Raw genomic sequence first — 22,373 nt, 5'->3', positions numbered from 1 at the left:
CCTAACACTGCCTTACTCTGACTTCTGACTCCTTCCTTTCCTATACTGATGAAGAGTCTCGGCCCCAAAAATTTACTATTTATTTCCCTCCATAAGTGCTGCACGAACTGCTGAGTTCCTCCAGCACTTTGTATCTGTTGGTCAAAATTTCCAGCTTCACTCTTTGACTTCTAGACTCTGGACTATGACCCTCACCTTTGGCCTTGGGGTATCAACCCCAAGACTTGCTAACCATGGAGGCTGGAGGAGAAGGAGTACAAGCTGGCAGGTGATAGGTGAGACCAGGTGAGAAGGAGGGTGGGTGAGGGATGGAGGATGAAGTAAGAAGCTGAGAGGGAATAGTTGGAAGAAGTAAAGGGGCAAAGAAGAAGGAATCTGATATGACACGAAGTTATGGTAGCGAGTCTGGGTGAGCATATTATCAGGGAGTCAGAGATCAGCAGATATCACAGATTCCCAGCACCTGCAGAATCTCCTGTTTTAAAATATCTTCTTTTTGGGAGCGGGGTGAGGCTGGTGGATTTGAAAGAAACTTAATCAAAGGTAGAAGGATGAGAACCCTTGACATTGTCAGACCGCATGGGAGCTAAGCAAATCAGATTCTTGACTGAAACACTGGAATCCAGATACCCTCTTGGAATGACACACGAGCATCAATCAGCTACATATGCAATATTGGAGAGGTGGAAATTATCTACAAGGAGACTTTAAAGATAACATAGAAACATAGAAACATAGAAAATAGGTGCAGGAGTAGGCCATTCGGCCCTTCGAGCCTGCACCGCCATTTATTATGATCATGGCTGATCATTCAACTCAGAACCCCGCCCCAGCCTTCCCTCCATACCCCCTGACCCCCGTAGCCACAAGGGCCATATCTAACTCCCTCTTAAATATAGCCAATGAACTGGCCTCGACTGTTTCCTGTGGCAGAGAATTCCACAGATTCACCACTCTCTGTGTGAAGAAGTTTTTCCTAATCTCGGTCCTAAAAGGCTTCCCCTTTATCCTCAAACTGTGACCCCTCGTTCTGGACTTCCCCAACATCGGGAACAATCTTCCTGCATCTAGCCTGTCCAATCCCTTTAGGATTTTATACGTTTCAATCAGATCCCCCCTCAATCTTCTAAATTCCAACGAGTACAAGCCCAGTTCATCCAGTCTTTCATCATATGAAAGTCCTGCCATCCCAGGAATCAATCTGGTGAACCTTCTTTGTACTCCCTCTATGGCAAGGATGTCTTTCCTCAGATTAGGGGACCAAAACTGCACACAATACTCCAGGTGTGGTCTCACCAAGGCCTTGTACAACTGCAGTAGTACCTCCCTGCTCCTGTACTCGAATCCTCTCGCTATAAATGCCAAATAACGATAAGCTTTATTTGTCACATGGGCATCAAAATATCAAAACATACAGTGAAATGTTTTGTTTGCATCAAATCCAATCAGCGAGGATTCTGCTGGGGCAAGTGTACCAGTGCCAATATAGCTTGCCCACAACTTATGAACCCTAATCCTAAACATATGTCGTTGGAATGTGGAACAAAACTGGACCATTTGGAGGAAGCATAGGGAGGACACCCATACTCCTTACAGTCAGTGACAGGAATTGAACCTCAGTTGGTCATCACTGGCACTGTAAAGTGATATTGCTAACCGCTATGCTACCATACTGCCCACTAGGAGGCAAAGAGAATGGAAAGCGAATTTAGGGTATTCAGAACAAAGCATTTTAAAAACTGAGAGTTCACTGCAGGACAGTATTCTTTGGCTGTCTTCCATATATGGTGGCCACCCACTGTGTCTGTCCATGACAGAAAGCCTGCGCGGGGGAGTTTTAAAGTGGAAAAGCCATTGTACTGGGCCAGTTCCATTCTCTCGACCTCAGAATTCTGGGTCCTGTGGTACAATCAAGTGTCACAAACTGGAGTTTTCCTTGATTACAGTGGATGAGCATAGCATTTATTGTGCTTTGTCAGGCCATTTGCACTCCACAGCATTGCAGTACACCTTTCTGGCCGTTGGATTTCACTGTAGATCTGTCCTGCCCAGTCCGCCAGATCCAACTTCACATGCTGGGACAAGCAGGTTCCCTTCTATTTATACCTTCTGCTTACTATCAATTGAATATTTCTTCAAAGAAACTTTTAAACCAGTGTTGACAGAGTTTAGGAATCAATCTTGATTCCAGAGCAAAATAATTCCTGAGCCTTTGTGCTCTCATTTACACTTTAATCTCCTTCATGAAATTTAATTAACACAAACTGTGTAAACAGTCAGAACATCTGTGGCCACTTCCATTTTTACAGAAGTGTTTGAAATTAAGGATGGCACTGTGTGAGGGGTGTAATGCGGCCTGAACCCTTTGCAAAATAATTAAACCTTAGTGGAATTACCAGCTTGGTTCAAGTGACTACATTTGTTTGTACTCAAGACATTCTTTAATTCTGATAAAAACACTACACCATAGGAACTTGCTATAAGGGGAACAGCAGATGCAAGGTTGCAATCATCCAGTAAGGAGTGGGTGCTGATCCATTAGTCAAGTCAAATTTATTGTCATGTACATAATGTATATAACCATATAATGTATATAGAAATGAGATGTATCTCTGAACCAGGGTGTAAAGTACAGCAGTACTTTACTTTATTACTTTATTGTCACCAAACAATTGATACTAGAGCATACAATCATCATTGCGATATTTGATTCTGCGCTTCACACTCTCTGGAGTACAAATCAATAATAAATATAATAAAAATTTAAATTATAAATCATAAATAGAAAATAGAAAAGGGAAAGTAAGGTAGTGCAAAAAAAAATGAGAGGCAAGTCCGGAATTTGGCGGGAACAGCCCAGATCCGGGTCAGGATCCGTTCAGCAGTCTTATCACAGTTGGAAAGAAGCTGTTCCCAAATCTGGCTGGATGAGTCTTCAAGCTCCTGAGCCTTCTCCCGGAGGGAAGAGGGACGAAAAGTGTGTTGGCTGGGTGGGTCGTGTCCTTGATTATCCTGGCAGCACTGCTCCGACAGCGTGCGGTGGAAAGTGAGTCCAAGGACGGAAGATTGGTGTGTGTGATGTGCTGGGCTGTGTTCACGATCTTCTGCAGCTTCTTCAGGTCTTGGACAGGACAATTTCCATACCAGGTTGTGATGCACCCTAGAAGAATGCTTTCTATGGTGCATCTATAAAAATTAGTGAGGGTTTTAGGGGACAGGCAAATTTCTTTTGTTTTCTCAGGAAGTAAAGGTGCTGGTGGGCCTTTTTGACAATGGACTCAGCTTGGTTGGACCAAGTCAGGTCATTTGTGATATTGACCCTGAGGAACTTAAAGCTTTTGACCTGTTCCACTTGTGCACCACCGATGTAGATGGGGTCGTGTGGTCCACTACTCCTTCCGAAGTCAACAACCAATTCCTTCATCTTGCTGATGTTGAGGGATAGGTTATTGTCTTTGCACCATGCCACCAGGTTCTTAATTTCCTCTCTGTACTCAAACTCATCATTACCCGAGGTATGGCCTACAATTGTGGTGTCATCAGCAAACTTATATATTGAGTTCGATGGAAACTTGGCTACACAATCATGGGTGTACAGTGAGTACAGCAGGGGGCTGAGTACACAGCCTTGTGGGGCATCGGTGCTCAGAGTGATTGTAGAGGAGAGCTTGTCCCCTATTTTTACAGTATGGGTCCTGTCTGTGATGAAGTTGAAGATCCAGTTGCAGATCTGAGTGCTAAGGCCCAGGTTCCGGAGCTTAGGAATCAGTTTATTTGGAATGATGGTATTAAAGGCAGAGCTGTAGTCAATGAAAAGGAGCCTTACGTATGTGTCTTTATCCTCCAGGTGTTCTAAGGAGGAATGTAGGGCCAGAGAGATGGCATCTGCCGTTGACCTGTTGCTCCGGTAGGCGAATTGCAAAGCATCGAGGTTGACTGGTAGGCTGTGGTTGATGTGTGCCATAACCAATCGTTCGAAGCACTTCATAGCAATTGATGTCAGAGCCACAGGTCGATAGTCATTCAGGCATGCCACCTTGCTCTTCTTCGGCACTGGGATTATCGTTGCCTTCTTAAAACATGAGGGGATCTTAGACTGAAGCAGGGAGCAGTTGAAGATGTCAGCAAACACTCCAGCTAGCTTGCTTGCACAGGCCCGGAGAACCCCTCCTGGGACGCCATCTGGGCCCGTCGCCTTCCTTGGATTTATCTTCAGGAAGGCCCTTCTAATGTCCTCCTTGGTGACGATGAATCTCGATGCCACCAGGTCCGGTTCATCCAGAGGGGGCAGGACGCTCCTCTTCTGTTCGAATCTTGCGTAGAATACATTAAGCTCGTCAGGAAGAGAAGAGCTACAGTTATTGATATTCCCAGCCTTTTCTTTGCGCCCAGTGATCTCATTTAGACCCTAACACACATAACACATGATAACTTACAAAGGTAAGGGTAAAATCTACAGACGAATCACACAAATAGCAAACCGATGTGCATTAACATTAAATATTGTAAGTTACAAAACAGATTAACCAGTGTCATTTCAAGTATGTGCAGCCTGGAGTTCAGAAGCCTAATGGCCCGAGGGAAGAAACTGTTTCTCATCCTGGCTGTTCTTATTTTTAATGCATAGTAAGTCTCCTTCCTGATGGTAGAAAGTCAAAGAGATGGTGGATGGATGTGTGGGATCCTTAATAATACTAAGGGCCCTATATTACTGGATATACATAGGCAGCACCCATGTACCACTGTGTGGGTTATGAAAATTCACCCTTATGGGATTCACAAAGCACTACCAAAAATGTTGAAATACAGAATAAAATACACTGTCATGGAATTTTTGTGAGGGAAGTGAATAAATAAACACAAAATGAAAGTCAGAACATACAGTATGTTGTCAATTATAATTTTATCTCCAGTCTATAGGACAATAAGATCGGGACATAATCTGTAGGCAGCCATCAATCCCAGGGGATCATGGGTTTGTGCCTCAGGTGGACTGTGTCCTCTCCATGGTCCAAGCCTGGGTGGGAAGATTTGAAAAACCAGCTGTTGCCCATGCAGTGGGTTCTCTCTCTCCACATCACTGATGTAGTCCAAGGGAAGGGAAAACGCCGATACAGTTTGGCACCAGTGTCGTCGCAGAGGTTGCCAGATGAAGTTGTAAACAATATCAGTGCCTTAGGGACCCTGGCTCCGGATTTCTTCCTTGAGACTTACTCCGGAAGGCTTTCCCATGGGTGGGTATTGTCACAAGGCAGAGGAGGTTTAAAATCACAGAGTTTTCCTTCTCCTAGGTGGGCTACCATCCAAGGCTGATGAGCCCCCACCTGCCTGAAGCAACTGGTTTTGAGGTGTCAGTGGTCCACCTTTGCCCCATCTCTTGCCAGTAGAAACAGTTCCGCCAGGCCTAGTTGCTAAGCCACACATGAAGGCCAAGATTTGGCTGTCAGAGGCTGTTAGAGATGCACGCCCTTTGGAGTGCTTTATAGACAGTGGGAGCTTATCCTCACCACCATCCCCAGCTATGACAACCTTAGGACATAATATCAATGCAGCTTGTCAAATGTTCACATGTCCATGGAGGGTGGATATAGGAACAAGAATAGACAATTCAGTAATTCAGTCCTTAAATGGAGTGGAACAGTAGTGTGGTGGATTGTGCAATGCTTTACAGCACCAGATTTAAGATTAGGGTTTGATTCCCACTGCTGTCTGTAAGGAGTATTTACAGTACACGCTCTCCATGATCGCATGGGTTTCCTCAAGTTTTCCAGTTTCTTTCCACATTCCGAAAAGGTACAGCTAGGGTTAGTAGGGTTGGTAAGTTGTGGGCATGCTATGTTAGCGTTGGAAGCATGGCAACACATGGCAACAATCCTCACTGATTTGATTTGATGCAAGCTATGTGTGGCAAATAAAGCTAATCTTTAATCTTCTCTTTCACCTGTAGATACATCAGTGACCTGACTGACTGAGGAAAGGAATTGTTGCTTTTCTGCTATCTGCTCACATGGCATTGTTTCTGATCATCCATCCACTCCTCTTGGTTCCCTTTTGTACAAAAAAGAAGAGGTAATAAAAATAACTTAATATGTGCACAAATATAAATTCATGAAGACAAAACCATACTTAATGTAAATTTGACAAGCACAGCTGAAGTCATAACGTAAGAAAAGGCAGCAAAGGCAGGGAGAATAATTAACAGAAAATTAGTGAAGGAATGGGATTGCTCTATGAGCTGGCATAGATCAGATGGAGCAAATGGCCTCTTATGTCATAAGGAAGCATGAAAATATGAACAAAGCCACTCCTTTTCATCTGTATCCCACTTTGTTGTCAACTTTAATGGGTCTCTTCTGGTGGTGGGACAGGACAAATCCAGGGATTGTGTTCGAGTATAGATGTTGGCTGAAAGGTAGAGTGCTTTGGAATTCTGGCCAGAGAGAGCTATCTGTCTGCAATCAGCTGCACCTCATGATTGTTTAACAATCTCTCAGATTATATACTTGAAAGACAGCAGATGCTTTCTGAAAGCAAGATATTACCGATATAGTAAATTAGGATGATAATGAATTGAGTTTTCAGGATTGAAACTATACAGGCTGGATTTAGATTGCAGTTTTGGAATGTAATTTAAATTTGACATTTTAGCGAATTGGACTTGGCATTTGTGACACTGATTCTAAAATGTAGAATTGTAGCTCGAAGGGAGCATTAATCTTATTACCCAGAGGCTCTATCAAGTGCAGAGCATCATAAGAAATGTAGTTTGTTTCAGGGATGCAGTATATTCACTGATGCTAAGATTTTGCACAGAAATGTACAGTATGTGCATAAATCCTCCGGATATAACTTTGTATACTTATTGTTATGCTCAAGTCTAGATCAGCATCTTTATCTTCTCCAGCAAGATTAAGAGGAGATTCTGAGTCGGAAACCTGAAGAGGTTACACATATCCATGATGACCACCAAGTACCTACCTATACTAATCTCATTTACCAGCACTGGGTAAATAGCCCAGTATGCCTTGAAGGTTCAAGTGTTCACCCTAATGCTGCTTAAATTGTGTGAGATACTGTACCTCCCTCCACCACCTTCTCTGGCATTCTGTTCCAGGTTACTGCCACCCATTGGGCAACAAAATTCCTACTTTAATATCCTCTAAACCTCTTACTCCTCACCTTAATCCCATACCTTATGATTTTAGATATTTCTGCTTCATTAGAAAGGGTGAATAAAAATAACTCAAGTGCTAACTCAAGTCATTCTTTTGAGTCTGCCGGTTTCAGAGTGGCTTTGGCTCATCAGGCTTAGGCAAGATCAGGCTTGGGTGAGGTAAAGTATCTGGTAAATTCCTCTCTTTCTGTTCCTATTCGTTCATCCCTCATCTGTTAGGGCACAGTAGTTTAGTGAGAACGGCTCCAGGGTCAGTGATTTGTATTGTGTGTGAGATGTCAGAAGTCTGGGAGAACTCCAATCTCTCAGATAAACCCTAACCCTGAGGGAACGTATTAAGGAACTGGAGCTGCAGCTCGATGACCTTTGACTCCTACGGGAGAATGAGGAGGTGACAGACAGAAGCTACAGAGAGGTAGTCACCTCTACATTGCAGGAGACAGATAACTGGGTGACTGTCAGGAGAAGGAGGGTGAAATGCACAGCCAGTGCAGAGTACACCTGTGGCTGATACCCTCAGCAATAATTATACAACTTTAGATACTATTGAGGGGGACAACTTACCAGAGGGCAGCCACAGTGACTGGATCTCCGGCACAGAGTCTCATCAGAAGAGCAGAGAGATGAAGAGGACTGCAGTCTTGATAGGAGATTCCACAGTCAGAGGAACAGAGATGAGGTTCTGTGGGTGTGATAGAAACACCCAGATGGTATATTGCCTCCCTGGTACCAGAATTGGGGATGTATTTGATCAGGCCCGTGGCATTCTCAAGGGCGAGGGTGCCAGAAGTCTTGGTATGTATTGGCACCACTAGCATAGGTAGGCAAGGTGAGGAGGTCTTGAAAAGAGATTTTAGGGAGCTAGGAAGAAAGCTGAAAACAGGACCTTCTGGGTGGTAATTTCTGGATTACTACCTGTGCCATGTGCCAGTGAGGGTAAGAATATAATGATTTGACAGGTGAATGCGTGGCTAAGGAACTGGTGCAGGGGTCAGAGGTTCAGACTTACGGATCATTGGAATCTCTTCTGGGGAAGGAATGACTTGTACAAAAGGGATTGGTTACAACTGAACCCAAGGGGATACAATATCCTTGCAAGCTTGTTGGCTAGAGTTGTTCCGGTGGATTTAAACTAATTAGGCAGAGGGATGGGAAACAGAGTGAGAGCGCTGTGGATGAAGCAGTTGGTTTACATACAAAGGCAATGTGTAGTGAGACTCCTAGCAAAGAGAGAACGATGATAGGGCAAAATTGCAGTCAACAAGATGAATCGCAGTATAAAGGGTGGACAAAATTAAACAGGGTTGTGGCTAATAGAGGTGAACCTCTTTTGAACCCTGTCCAGTTTCAGCACATCCTTTCTAAGATGAGGGGCTCAAAACCTATCAAATCATGAAAAGCCTGAATAGAGTGGATGTGGAGAGGATGTTTCCTATGATGGGGAAGTCTAAGAGTAGAGACACACAGCCTCAGAATGGAGGGGCATCCTTTTGGAATGAAGATGAGGAGGAATTTCTTTAGCCAGAGAGTAGTGAATCTGTGGAATTCTTTATCACAGGCAGCTGTAGAGGCCAAGTCTTTATGTATATTTAAGGCAGCGTTTGATAGATTCTTGATTAGTCAGGGCATGAAAGGATACAGGGGAAGGTAGATAATTGGGGCTGAGAGGGAAAATAGACCAGCCATAATGAAATGGTGGAGCAGACTCGTTGACCCAAACAGCCTAATTCTGCTCCTATATGTTATAGTCTTATAGTCTGCTAAGGGGAGAATGTTTCTTACTATTTACCTAATCAATGCCTCTCAAAGTTTAGTATACCTCTGTCCAGCATCAAAGTTCAAGACTAAAGATTCAAATTTATTTATCATGTGTACATCATATGTTATACAGTGAAATGCAACGTCTGTGTTGACAATCAACTCACCCAAGGGTGTGCTGGCAACAGCCCGCAAGCGTTGCCACACATTCCGGTGGCCAACATAACACGTCCATAATTCAGATTCCCCTCAGCCTTATCTCCTCCGAGGAAATCAAGCAGGCCTTGCTAATTATTTTAAGGTCTGTTTCGCCACTCCTGATCTTGATTTCAAGACTTGCGCTTTGCTGGTGGACTGTTATGGTCATTACTTAGGGGAATTTTAACAGTTCAGGTTCAAAGTTCAAAGCTCAACTATGTCCCCATATAATATCCTGAGATTCATTTTCTTGTGGGTACTCACAGTAAGTACAAAGACACACTGCACTCAACAAGAAGGACAGACGCCAATGTGCAAAAGACAACAAACTGTGCAAATACAAAAAGAGAAAATAATAAATATAAATAAATAAATAAATAACAAACAAATAAATAATACATACCCCTTTGGCTCAAGAGCCTGATGACTGTTGGGTAATAACTGTTTCTGAACCTGGTGGTGTGGGTCTTGAGGCTCCCGTACTTCTGTCCTGATGGCAGCATCCAGAAGACAGCATGGCCTGGGTGGTTGATGTCCTTGATGATAGATGCTGGTTACCTGCAACAGTGCTTCATGTAGATGTGCTCAGTGGTGGTGTTGGAAGAGCTGCTGTAGGGATACAGTTCAGTGCCAGTATCTATTCTGAAACAACTCCCTTCCCAGAAAAGCATTCAGTATTGTTATGTTTCTTCTATTTCAACGTACCATGGGTTAACAGTAAAGAATCATATTCTGGAAGTATTAGAGAACTTTGTTCAATCACGTACTGGTATAATCACGTGATATCACCACTTCTTCCTTTCCTTAAAAAGAAAAACAATTAACAACATTAATCAAAGCAGATACATAATTTAACCACAAAACTAATCTGGGTCAGATAACTGAAACTCTGAAGTTGGTTTCTTCTTCTTTTCTTTGCAATTTCTTCTTGCCACTGCTCCTTCCTCTGTTTGGACCATGTATGATCCAGGTTGTAGCTTTTTTTTTGTAATTTATTTTTTATTGAAGTTCATCATCATCAAACAAACATTTCCATAAGATGTGTTTCAGATTTTGTACATATACCTGTATATCATACAATCATATTTGCCACAAATCTCCACATAATATTTATCTAAGGTGTACACCTATAGAAAAGAGAGGAAAGAACGAACAAGCAAAAGGAGAAAACTATGTACAAGTAGGGAGTGATTTTTTTTATAATATATTCATTGATTTGTGAGCATAAAATCAGGCCTATGAGGTGTTACGTAGTTGAACCATTTTTCCCAGTAAGAATCAAATTGTTCCAACTTATGATTAACAGATGCTGTTATCTTCTCCATTTTGTAAATGGTACTGTAGCTTTCTTAATTCCTTCCATTTCCATTTGTAATGAAATATGGATCTTCTTTTCTTCATCTAATTCATTCATTAACTGTGTACTGTAATCTCTTTCTTATGCTGAGACTTCATCATTTCAATACAACTTCTCAATTCTGTTACTTCTGTTTTCACTTCTTCCTTATACTGTGCCCACTGTGGGTGTTCTTGCTCTAGATGGTGATGAGACTGAATCTCATATTCTCTCTGTGTCTCTTTCATTAGCAACCTCCTCCTGCCATTGCCTTTTCACATCATCAATTGCCTCCTGTTTGGTCGTCTCAGACACTGCAGCTACTGCTTTTAAACTCTCCATGCCAGCATTTGCCTCCATGAGCTGGACCTGCAGTCGAGTTACATCACCTTCTGCCGACTGTAATGCAACATTCTATCACTTCAGCTCTGACACTATCCAAGACAAAAATGATTTTTCTTACCACAATTGTAGCAAATTTTGCCATATGCGAAACACTGATTTGGACGGTATTCCCGTGCACAGCAATCACATGACTTCTTTTTCAAATGCCATCTTGCTCTCGTCGATTTTGTCGATGTACTATTATATTTCTTGATATATTCGCGCTTTTTACAGTGTTTACATTGCAGTTTTCAACAAAAAGCTCTTCAGCCTGTGTCAGAAGCCTTGCAGAGCGTAAAAGCTTTTTCAAAATTTATATCTTGCTCTCTCAACAGCATTTCTCGCAAAGCATTATCAGGAATGCCACAAAGTATTCTATCTTTAATCAGAGAGTCCGTGAGCAATCCAAACTCACATGTTCTACTACGCTTTCTTAACTCAGTAACATACTGATCAATTGTTTCAGCAGCTCTCTGCGCACGTGAAGAATTTATATCGTTCATACGTTACATTACATTTAGGTATACAAAATACTTCAAATCTGCCCATTATTGACTTTAAATTGAAATTTTCTCCATCTTCAAAGACAAAATTATTATATGCCTCTACTGCGTCAGTCCCGATTATATGGAGCAGGATTGCTGCCTTAGTTTTGTCCGATTTCTATCAGCTCCGATCGCTGATAAATAAATTTCAAACTGTTGCTTGAATATCCTCCAATTCTCAGCTACATTCCCAGTCAGCTGAAGTTTTGGTGGGGGTAGTAAACCTTCCATTTTACCATTTACAGTTCAAACTTTTTCCTTTTTTTTTGGACTATCTTTGATTCTCAATTCTCGATTCTCCCGTATCATTCTTCCAGAAGCACTTCTGAAACCGTGTTATGTTTCTTCTACTTAAACATACCATGGGTTAACAATAAACAATCATATTCTGGAAGAATTAGAGAACTTTTATTTACAGCTATAAACAAACACGTCTTAATCACACTGGGATGTACTGCAACATTATAACAATCCTGCGCACGCCCAGTGCACTGTCCAATCACGTATTGGTACAATCACATGATATCACCACAAGTATCCTACCATTGGTAGGTATGGTAATGGAGTGGCTATCACAACACTTTACACTGCCAGCCGTAAGACCAGGGTTTGTTCCCACCACTGTCTGTAAAGAGTTTGTGCGTTTTCCCCATGACTGCATGGGTTTCCCCGGGTGCTCCGGTTTTCCTCCCACCATACAAAGATGTACAGTTATGGTTACTGAGTTGTGGGCATGCTATGTTTGCCCCAGAAGCATGTTTACACTTGCACACTGCTCAACACAATCCTCCCTAATTCGATTCAACGAAAATGATGCCTTTCACTGTATGTTTCGATGTACACATGACAAACAAGGCAATCTAATCCAAACAAGACAGATCTGCAAAAAAAAAACACGGTATATTAGAAAAGCGCTTCACATTGCGCTATTACTGTGCCATCAACTTGGGGTCAATTCTGCTGCAGTTTGTAAGGAGCTTGTACATTCTCCCCATCACTGAATGGGTTTCTGTCCACATACCACATACGTCTGGGATATTATGTTAATTGGTCATGTGGTTGTAATTGAACGGTGGGGGCTCATTGGGGAGGAAGAGTCTGTATTGCACCATATCTCAAAATAAAAAGAGGAAAGGGTTAACTTCTAATCCACGATTGAGAGGAGAAAGGTGATTCAAAGCTCTTTCAGCACAGAACAATCCACCAATTCATAGCACTACGGCAAGACAAAGGCTGTGGTGCAGAGTTACTAAGGATAGCCAAAGAAACCAGAAAGGCTGATGAACATGCCCAAACTGACCAAATGAAAGAAAATGGTGCAAATTTACACTGAGTTAAGTGCTGCTTACAATAAGCTATGTATGAATTGGTTTGAGACTGTTCAGAGTCCTTCCAGCTGGAGAGGATACAGCTGGCTGTCAATGCTTGCATCCAATCATTTGTGACTGGATCAAAAGGAGATTTGAAAGAAGAGTTTACTAGCCTGCAGTATCAGCTGGCTCTTCTCATCTCTGCTGGTTTTTTGCAGTGTGCTGTAGAGGGAGGTTCTACTGTGGTTAAGCAGGCCTGCCACTCAAGCTACTTCTGAATATCCTCTCTTGTTTGTGCCATGTTTCACTTACCATGGCTTTTTTGACTGCTTTACCTGACACATTGCAGATGTAGACAAACCTATAATTCTGAAACTGTGTCATAATTACTCTATTTTGCTCATGTGTAGCATTTTGCTACTCTTTCTTCCTGAAGCTAACATTAATCACTTTCTTTTTTGTGCATTCTGGCAAAAGACCTCGAAAGAGACCAGAAATAAAACAGAGTGAAGATGTCAGGATTTCTTTCCACGTTCTTTTTTTAAAGCGCACAGCCTGAAAATGAAGAAAAAGGGCTCTTAAATAGAAAAAGATCTTGATTTTTCTTAGAGCCAATCTCCATAACCATTTCAGAGCTTCATCAGAAGGGAAAAGAGTGGGGTGGTGAGTCTGTGGAATTTGTTTTTACAGGTGGCTGTGGAGGCCAAGTCAGTGGGTATCTTTAAAGTGGAGCTTGGTAGGTTCTTAGAAACACAGAACATAAAAAACATAGAAAACATACAGCACAATACAGGTCCCTTGGCCCACAATGCTACACCGAACATGTACTTACTTTAGAAATTACCTAGGGTTACCCATAGTCCTCTGTTTTAGTAAGCTCCATGTACCTATCCAGGAGTCTCTTAAAACACCCTATCGCATGTGCCTCCACCACTGTTGCTGGCAGCCCATTCCACACACTCAACACTCTCTGCGTAAAAAAAAACTTACTCCTGACACCTCTGTGATCTTGCAACACACTCAAAATGATGGTGGAATTCAGCAGGTCAGGCAGCAGCTATGGAAAAGAGTAAACAGTAGATGTTTTGGGCCAAAACCCTTAGGTTCTGGGAGAAGGCAGGAAAATGGGGTTGAGAGGTATAATAATTCAGCCATGATGGAATGGTGGAGCAGACTTGATGGACTGAATGGCCTAATTTTTCTCCCAGGTCTTTTGGTGGGTAGTAGGGTGGAGACACTTCTCTACCAAGGTAATGTAAGCTGGCCTGCACTAGCCTGCAGGTCAATCTTGATACGTCTGTACCAAAGGAGGGGTAACGCACTCCTTCCCTCTACTAACCTGCAAGTGACCCTTAGGCAAGTTGTAGAACCCATTTCACCCCCCCCCCAGTCAAGATCATGAAAAGCTATGGGAGCAGGTGATGTGTGGTTATATGAGCATTTGGTGCATATCAGAATTCCTGGTTATGTGACCAATTACTCAAGGCAGACCATCTCTGAGGAGTATTGATAATGGCTGGGGTCACCCGTCTTGTAAATAACCTGCCCAGAAGAAGGTAATGGCAAAGCACTTCTGTAGAAAAAATTGTCAGAGGCAGTCACGTTCATGGAAAGACCATGATCGTCCACATCATACGACATAGCACATAATGATGATGCTGTCTTATCTTCTTATGGTCAAGAATGGAATTCTCCTGCCAATTTTACACCTGTTCTAAAGAACATCTGGATAAGTATTAAATATAAAAGGGGAAAGGGTACCTGAATTTTCCAGTGTGAAACTGACATCCGCACATTCATTTAAAAACCTGTATACTGTATCTCTCTCTCATTCTTGCCCCCCTCCCTTTTCCCTCCCTCCATCTCAGACTATCTTTGAGGGTTTATTGTACCAGTTACACATAAATTACACTGACTAGATTAATTCTAATGGGATTTTGCAAAAACAACTTGTCCATCTGTCTTGATGTTGCTGTCAAAACACACAGTTCATTGTAAAAAAACCTGTACGTGTATAGTTCCTTGGGGTGAGTTTATAAGCACTACAGGAGTGGAAATGTGTTCCAAAAACAGTTCCTTGAGGTTAAATTAACAGCACGGCAAGGAGAAGAAATATATTCCAAAACAAACTGACTTTTTTTCCACACATCTCAAACTCACCTGCTGTCCCATTATAACCTTAAAATTCCTACTGCTTGGAACTTGCATTATTCCCCCTTTGATCTTCCCAACGTTAGTTACCTACCACGGCCGTACTCCCCAAATTCATTTGAAATTCTGATCATCTTTAAATCAGTAGTTAATGCAGTTGCCTGCAAAGTTCTGCACCACAAGTGCAGCAGTGTAATCTCACCTCTTTCATACTGGGTATTAAAATATACCCCAAAACTCAGCAGAAAATAAGGTGGATTGCTTTCAGTGATTTTTGCTCAATCAATTTAATAGAAGAAAATAGAATATGGAATGGTCTGAAGGTAATATTAGATAGAATTGGAAAGTCAGAGATGCCATTAAATTATCAATGACATCTACATCTTGAATATTGACAATGGCAGGGGACGATCTTTCTGCAGCAAAGCTACTGAGTGAATTTCTCAGATGGCTGTTCCTGATATCACAGCTGACCCCTGGCGGTTCTGTCCCATCCTCCATGAGTGAGCTTAACGTATCTTCACCTGCTTTGCAAGGAAAGAATTCCACTCATGCTTTCTGCGACAACCACAGTTTTATTGGATTTTCTCACAATGCTGGCACTGATGTGAGCCCATCCATTTTTCTGGAGGTACCACTCCTGACGATCAAGAAGATCTTGCATGATTGTTTAGACAGAATCAAGCAATTCTAAAGAATGTTATTGGACTAAGTTGGACTATATTGAATGTGTGGTCTAATGTGAAGTTCAATCTGACCCAAGGAGAAAACACTTATCAATTGGGATGTTCGTTGGGAGTCCAGGATCAGCTCCTGGTGATAGGTAAAACATTGCTAATAAGCCGGCACTTCATGGATCATTCAGAAGAATTTCTACAATGCATAAAAAAACTGCTGTCATATTCCCACCCTGCCAACCCGTCTGGTGGGGTCAATGGTGGGCTTCCACTGTGACCACAATTTTGGTACATCTGTTAAGGTTGAAGATTCTTGGACCTTCCAAACTCCGCATTCAATACCGTGTTCCCCTCAAAACTAATCAATAAGCTCCAAGACCTTGGCCTCAATACCTCCTCGTGCAATTGGATCCCCAGTTTCCTTACTTGCAGACCCCAGTCTGTTCAGATTGGCAACAACATCTCCTTCTCGATCTCCATCAGCACAGGTACACCACAAGGCTGTGTGCTTAGCTGCCTGCTCTACTCCCTTTAGACTTATGACTTTGTGGCTAAGCGTAGCTCCAGTGCCATATTCAAGTTTGCTGAAGACGTCACTGTTATATGCTAAATAAAAGGTGGTGATAAATCAACATATAAGAGGGAGATTGAAAATTTGGCTCAGCGGTGCCGTAACAAAAAACTCTTACTCAACATCAGAAAGACCAAGAAGCTGATTATTAACTTCAGGAGAAGGAAACCAAATGTCCATGAGCCAGTCCTCATCTGAGGATCAGAGGTGGAGAGGGTCAGCAACTTTGAATTCTTCAGTGTTATTATTTCGGAGGACCTGTCCTTGGCCCAGCATGTAAGTACAGTAATTAAAAAAGCACAGCAACGACTCTACTTCTTTAGGAGTTTCTGAAAACTTGGCAAGACATCTAAAACTTTAACAAACTTTTATAGATCTATCGTGGAGAGTTTATTGACTGGCTGCATCACAGCCTGGTATGGAAATACTGATGCCCTTGATTGAAAAAGCCTACAACAAGTAGTGGACATGGCTCAGTCTATCACCGTAACACCCTCCCCACCATTGAGAACACCTATATGAAACACGGTCACAAGAAAGCAGTGTCCATCATCAAGAACCCCACCACCCAGGACAAGCTCTCTGTTCACTGCTGCTATCAGGAAGAAGGTACAGGGACCTCAGGACTCACACCACCAGGTTCAGAAACTGTTACTACCCTTCAATCATCAGGCTCTCCAACCAAAGGGGACAACTTCACTCAACTTCATTTGCCCCATCATTGAAATGCTCCCACAATCAATGGACTCACTTTCAAAGACTCTTCATCCCATATTATTGATATTTATTGCTTATTTATTTTGTTTTGTATTTACAGACTATGGTGTCTTTTGTACAATGGTTGAATGACAAAGTTAGTGTGGCATTTCATTGTCTCTGTTATGGTTACTATTCCATTATGGATTTATTGAGTATGTTCACAAGAAAATAAACCTCAGGGCTGTATATGGAGACATATATGTACTTTGATAATACATTTACTTTGAATTTTGAACTTCATTTAACTATAAAGTGATAAGCAATAACTGCAAATTGACCAGCATGAACCCACATGCTTTGAAATACAGCTAAAAAAACACAAGGAGGATGTCAGTTTGAGTACATAAGCAATAGCTCCATATTTCAATGTCCTCCAAACCATAGGAAGCATCCTGTCCCAATGCATTACTGCTTGCTATGACAACTACTCTGCCTGAGCCTGCTAGAAATTTCAAACTATTCTTCCTTCCATTGACGCCATCTACACCCCCTACTGTCACAGGAAAGCAGCCAATATAATCAAGGACACGTCCCATCCCGTTGTTAACAGGCTCTGGAGCTGAACTCTCAAATGCTAAAAGATGAACTCTTAATCTCCCAATCTAGCTCTCTGTGGCTTTGTACATTTTTGTGTACCTGCATGGCACGTTCTCTGAGAGTGCAACATGATAATCTGCATTCTATTATTCTTTTCACTACCTCAATGTACTTATGCATGGTATGGTCTGCGTAGCTTTCCGCTGTATCTCAGGACACATAGAGTTAATAAACCCATTACCAAAACCAAAACCTGTACCCAACCAGGAAATCTATCCTTGCCTTCTTTCTCTAGCACTAAAATCATATGCTTCAGACTGACTTATGATACCAGCTTCAGTGTGGTTTAATCCACAATCATGATGTCCTTTGGGTGAACCCTCTCAGGTTAGAAATTGCATAATAACTGAAGAAGGGAGTTATAGCAGCATTGCAGACTTGCTCTGGATCCCCCATGACAGAACATAGAACACAAAATATTACAGCACAATCCAGGCCCTATGGCCCACAATGTTGTGGTAATCTTTTAGCATACTCTAAGATTAGAATGACCTTTTCCTCCTACATAACCCTCCGTATTACATCATCTGTGCCGATCTAAGAGTTTTTAAAATGCACCTCATGTATCTTCCTCTACCAACCCCCTCACGGTGTGTTCCACGCATCCAACTCTCTCTGTGTGAAGAACTTACCTCTGACATCCCATCCCCCATACTTTCCTCCAATATCCTTAAAATTATGGTCCTTCATATTAGCCATTTCCACCCCCAGGAGAAAATATTCTCTGGCTGTCCACTTGACCTTTGCTTCTTATCATCTCATATACCTGAAACTCCAGGTGCCAAAGATGAAGCTCCATTGAGCCTGAGGTGGAAAATGTCCAATTTCCATTGCAAAACCTGCACATGTGCTTTTTCCCCACAATCCATGGATTGACTGAGTCTCCGGAGAATCAAGTTAGGGACAGAATTGCAGTGGAGAAAGAAAGCATCAGAGGAATTAACAGAGAATTCAGTAAGAGACCAATGGAGAGCTTATATGAGGAGAGCTATCTGGTGAGAGAGATCAGCTGTCCAGGAAAAGTAAACCCATGCAAGTCTCCACCCTCCAGTTTAATGTGTAAAGTCTCTTCCGTTCTTTGTCTTTATGGGTTTGAATAATTTCGGTCATATCAACAAAGCATGAGCTCAGAGGACTTGCATTAATTTATGAAGATATGAATACAAAGTACCTAATCTTACTCCATGAGAGAATTCAAGACTAGAATCAGAATCAGATTTAATATCACCAGCATATAATTCCTGAAAAAAATGCTGTACTTTTCATCAAAGTTGCTGGTGAACGCAGCAGGCCAAGCAGCATCTATAGGAAGAGGCGCAGTCGACGTTTCAGGCCTGCTTGGCCTGCTGCGTTCACCAGCAACTTTGATGTATGTTGCTTGAATTTCCAGCATCTGCAGAATTCCTGTTGTTTCTGTACTTTTCAGCCCTTTTCAAAATGGTGGAGGTGAAGGAAGAACGCAAAACGGCAGTGTATGGAATTGGGAGAGAAAGGATTCGGCAGAGGCTCCCAGCTGGGGTCCATGGAACCCTCAGTTAATGGTAAGTGTCCATGACATAAAGTAGGTGGGGAATCCCTGCTGTAAAGTATAATGTAGGCATGGAGGTGATAAAGTATAAACAAGGGGAGAAAAGGACAAGCAAAAATAGCTGAAGTGAGAATATCAGAGGGAAGAAAGTGCTAAGGATAATGAAGAACATAACTAGTTAAGATATTTTGGAATATCCCATGATCTTAGGGCAGAAAATTGATTTATTTTTGGCTGTCGGTGACGGTAATAAACATTCCAGTCGCTTTAATACAGCCAGATGTGGAATATAATTCAATATATTCTGTGTAAACAAGGATATGTGGAGTTATGGGCTCAGATTGTAACCTCTACCAGTCAGATATGACATTTCCACTTATACTCAAAACTTCACTGAGTTTTAATTTGTTATATCACGGTCAGCTTTGTAACAAAGTAAGGCATGGCTGTTCAAAATTGATTTCATGTGAGATTTCTGCAATCAAGAATGAATAGTTGACATTTAACCTTTCAATCTCAGAGGATATGAATTCTACATTCTAGAAATGGATGACAAATATCCTAAATCCACAAAACCACCCAGTCCCCAATATATTTACCTGTCACCTGAGCTAAATGAGCTAGTGCCATTTTAAACCTCGATACATAAAAACAATAGTATTATTAATTTCCTTTGCTATGAGCATGCTGCTCGATGCACTACATACTGTGCAGACTGCAGGTAGCTGTAGGTGTTATTCCAAGAAGTGGAGATCATTACTTGTGGTCCCATGCATAGCAAAGTTAGTCAATAAACATTTCACTCTCATGTTATACTGTCAATCAATTCTTGAAGAAATTAGAATTTTCAGATATACACTTGTTTCTTCTGGGTATAGCTTTGTCAAGAGTGTACACTGACTGTAATTAAAATCAATCTTTCTTATAAGGTTGACAAGAGAAGTCAAAAAGTATATTAAACTTTTCTTAAAGCTGAGCTCACACATTTTCTGGATGGATTAAGAGGTAGCACAAACTGTGCAATATAGATTTAAAATGAATTAATTGCGATTTATGCTACTGGAAAGTACAACTCCATCTGTTCGGTGCTATCATTCACAAGTGGGTCCAATTAAATTTGAACTAATGAACCACGACCACCATTAGTGCTTTCCATAGCAGTTTGGCAAGTACAAGGGCAAAAAGTAGACCTACAATAATTGGACCCCAAGCAGAAAAGATCTGATTCTGTACTATAATCTAACCCCCAACAAATATCTGATGAAGGGTCTTGGTCTGAAACGCTGACTGTTTATTCCTTTCCGTAGATGCTGTCTGACCTGCTGACTTCCTCCAGCACTTTGAATATGTTACTCTGAAAATCTGATGTGATCCCTCTTTGGACTTTTGATCAGAGTAGAGTAGTGGTCACCTGTAATTCAAATGGTAAAATAAATATTATTCATCAAGGTACAATAAATATGCCTAGATTTAACCTCCAACCTTTTAGAAATAAATTTTTTGCTTACTCTCAGGAAAGGCTTAAATTTATTTCCCATTTCTAATCATCCTTGTGAAGATCCTCTTCTAATTAATTCTAAGAAAAGATGGTGGTAAGATTTGTTCTTGACCCACTGCAGACTGGACGGTGAAGATACTTCCACAGTACTGATGAACAGAGAGCTCCAAAACTTTGACCATTGCTAAACGGTTGGTGAGACAGACACAAATCAGGATGGTGGTTTGAAGTAGGGAAAGTGGTTTCATTTGATTCCAGCTTCTCATTGCTGGAGACAGATCTAACATTCTCCTTACCAGTCTCTAATTTTTTTTTTTTGAGTCTGTTGAGAGGTTTGTTTGTGTGTGTACATCCAGATGAGGATAGGACAGACCTTCGCTGTGACAGTCTATGTCTCAAGAATGCTCAAAATCAAAATCCAACATAAATTAAAAGTTTCATGTGTTAAACTGAGATAGCTAAATTTGAGTTAGACTGTATGGAAACAAACTCTTTGGTCCACTGAGACCATTGACCATTGAGTACCCATCTACACAAACCTATTTCTCCCTTTGCATTCCATCAAATCCCACCTCCTTCAAATCTCTTGCCACTCACTGGGGAAAATTTACAGTTAAAAAAAAAACTACCAGCCAGCACGTCCTTGGCATAGAAACCATAGAAATCATAGAAAAACTACAGCACAGAAACAGGCCTTTTGGCCCTTCTTGGCTGTGCCGAACTATTTTCTGCCTAGTCCCACTGACCTGCACACGGACCATATCCCTCCATACACCTCCCATCCATGTATCTGTCCAATTTATTCTTAAATGTTAAAAAAGAACCCGCATTTACCACCTCGTCTGGCAACTCATTCCATACTCCACCACTCTCGGTGTGAAGAAGCCCCCCCGCTAATGTTCCCTTTAAACTTTCCCCCCTCACCCTTAACCCATGTCCTCTGGTTTCTTTCTCCCCTTGCCTCAGTGGAAAAAGCCTGCTTGCATTCACTCTATCTATACCCATCATAATTTTATATACCTCTATCAAATCTCCCCTCATTCTTCTACGCTCCAGGGAATAAAGTCCTAACATATTCAACCTTTCTCTGTAACTGAGTTTCTCAAGTCCCAGCAACATCCTTGTAAACCTTCTCTGCACTCTTTAACGTTATTTATATCCTTCCTGTTATTTGGTGACCAAAATTGAACACAATACTCCAGATTCGGCCTTACCAATGCCTTATACAACCTCATCATAACATTCCAGCTCTTATACTCAATACTTTGATTAATACAGGCCAATGTACCAAAAGCTCTCTTTACAACCCTATCTACCTGTGACAGCATGTGGGAGAAGACTGGAGTATTCAGGGGAAACCCATACAGAGAGTATGGATAGATTCTTCAGGGTCAGGATTGGACTCAGGTCTCTGGAGCCTTCACCTCCTCCCCACCCGCCCCCAGTGTGCCACCTCTTTAGTGAGGACTAATGTTATAAGTCTGAGTAGTGTCCCATTACAAGCATTTGAATCTAGCCTTGATTAATATGAAGCAAATTTCCTTTCTTTGACAGCTGCAATAGCCTTGTGTAAAATTAGATAGGACAGCTGTAACTTGTCTTTAATGGGTGCCAAAACTGCAAAACTCCACAGTTTAAAACAAATTGGCAATTCAATATAGAATGACTTCAAGAAGAAAATTAATACTTGGGCATTTGGAGCTGCTGACAGTTAGGAATCAAAGGAGGGGATCTGCTGTGGTGTGTAATTTGGTTAATATCGTGCACAGGGCAATAGAATTATACTGTTTTTTGGCCCATCTTGTCCATGCTGACCAAGTTGTCTGCTTGAGCTAATCAACATGTTAGAAATGACCAGTTACTAGGTTTGATAACCTTTTCCCTTTT

At 41.7% G+C, this 22,373-nt stretch overlaps 1 long non-coding RNA gene across 1 annotated transcript in view; it reads left to right on the top strand.

Annotated features, from left to right (window-relative positions):
* Positions 1-6,065, top strand: part of LOC134353409 (uncharacterized) — a 37,347-nt gene extending 31,282 nt beyond the window's left edge. The window contains exon 5 of the long non-coding RNA XR_010019616.1: positions 5,948-6,065. This is a non-coding gene — a long non-coding RNA (uncharacterized LOC134353409). The remainder of the gene's footprint in view (positions 1-5,947) is intronic.
* The last annotated feature ends 16,308 nt before the right edge of the window (positions 6,066-22,373 follow it).

This window comes from Mobula hypostoma, chromosome 10 (assembly GCF_963921235.1).
Source record: "Mobula hypostoma chromosome 10, sMobHyp1.1, whole genome shotgun sequence".
Taxonomy (NCBI): domain Eukaryota; kingdom Metazoa; phylum Chordata; class Chondrichthyes; order Myliobatiformes; family Myliobatidae; genus Mobula; species Mobula hypostoma.
The sequence above is the reverse complement of the archived record's forward strand: the minus strand, read 5'-3'. Positions and strand labels throughout refer to the sequence as shown.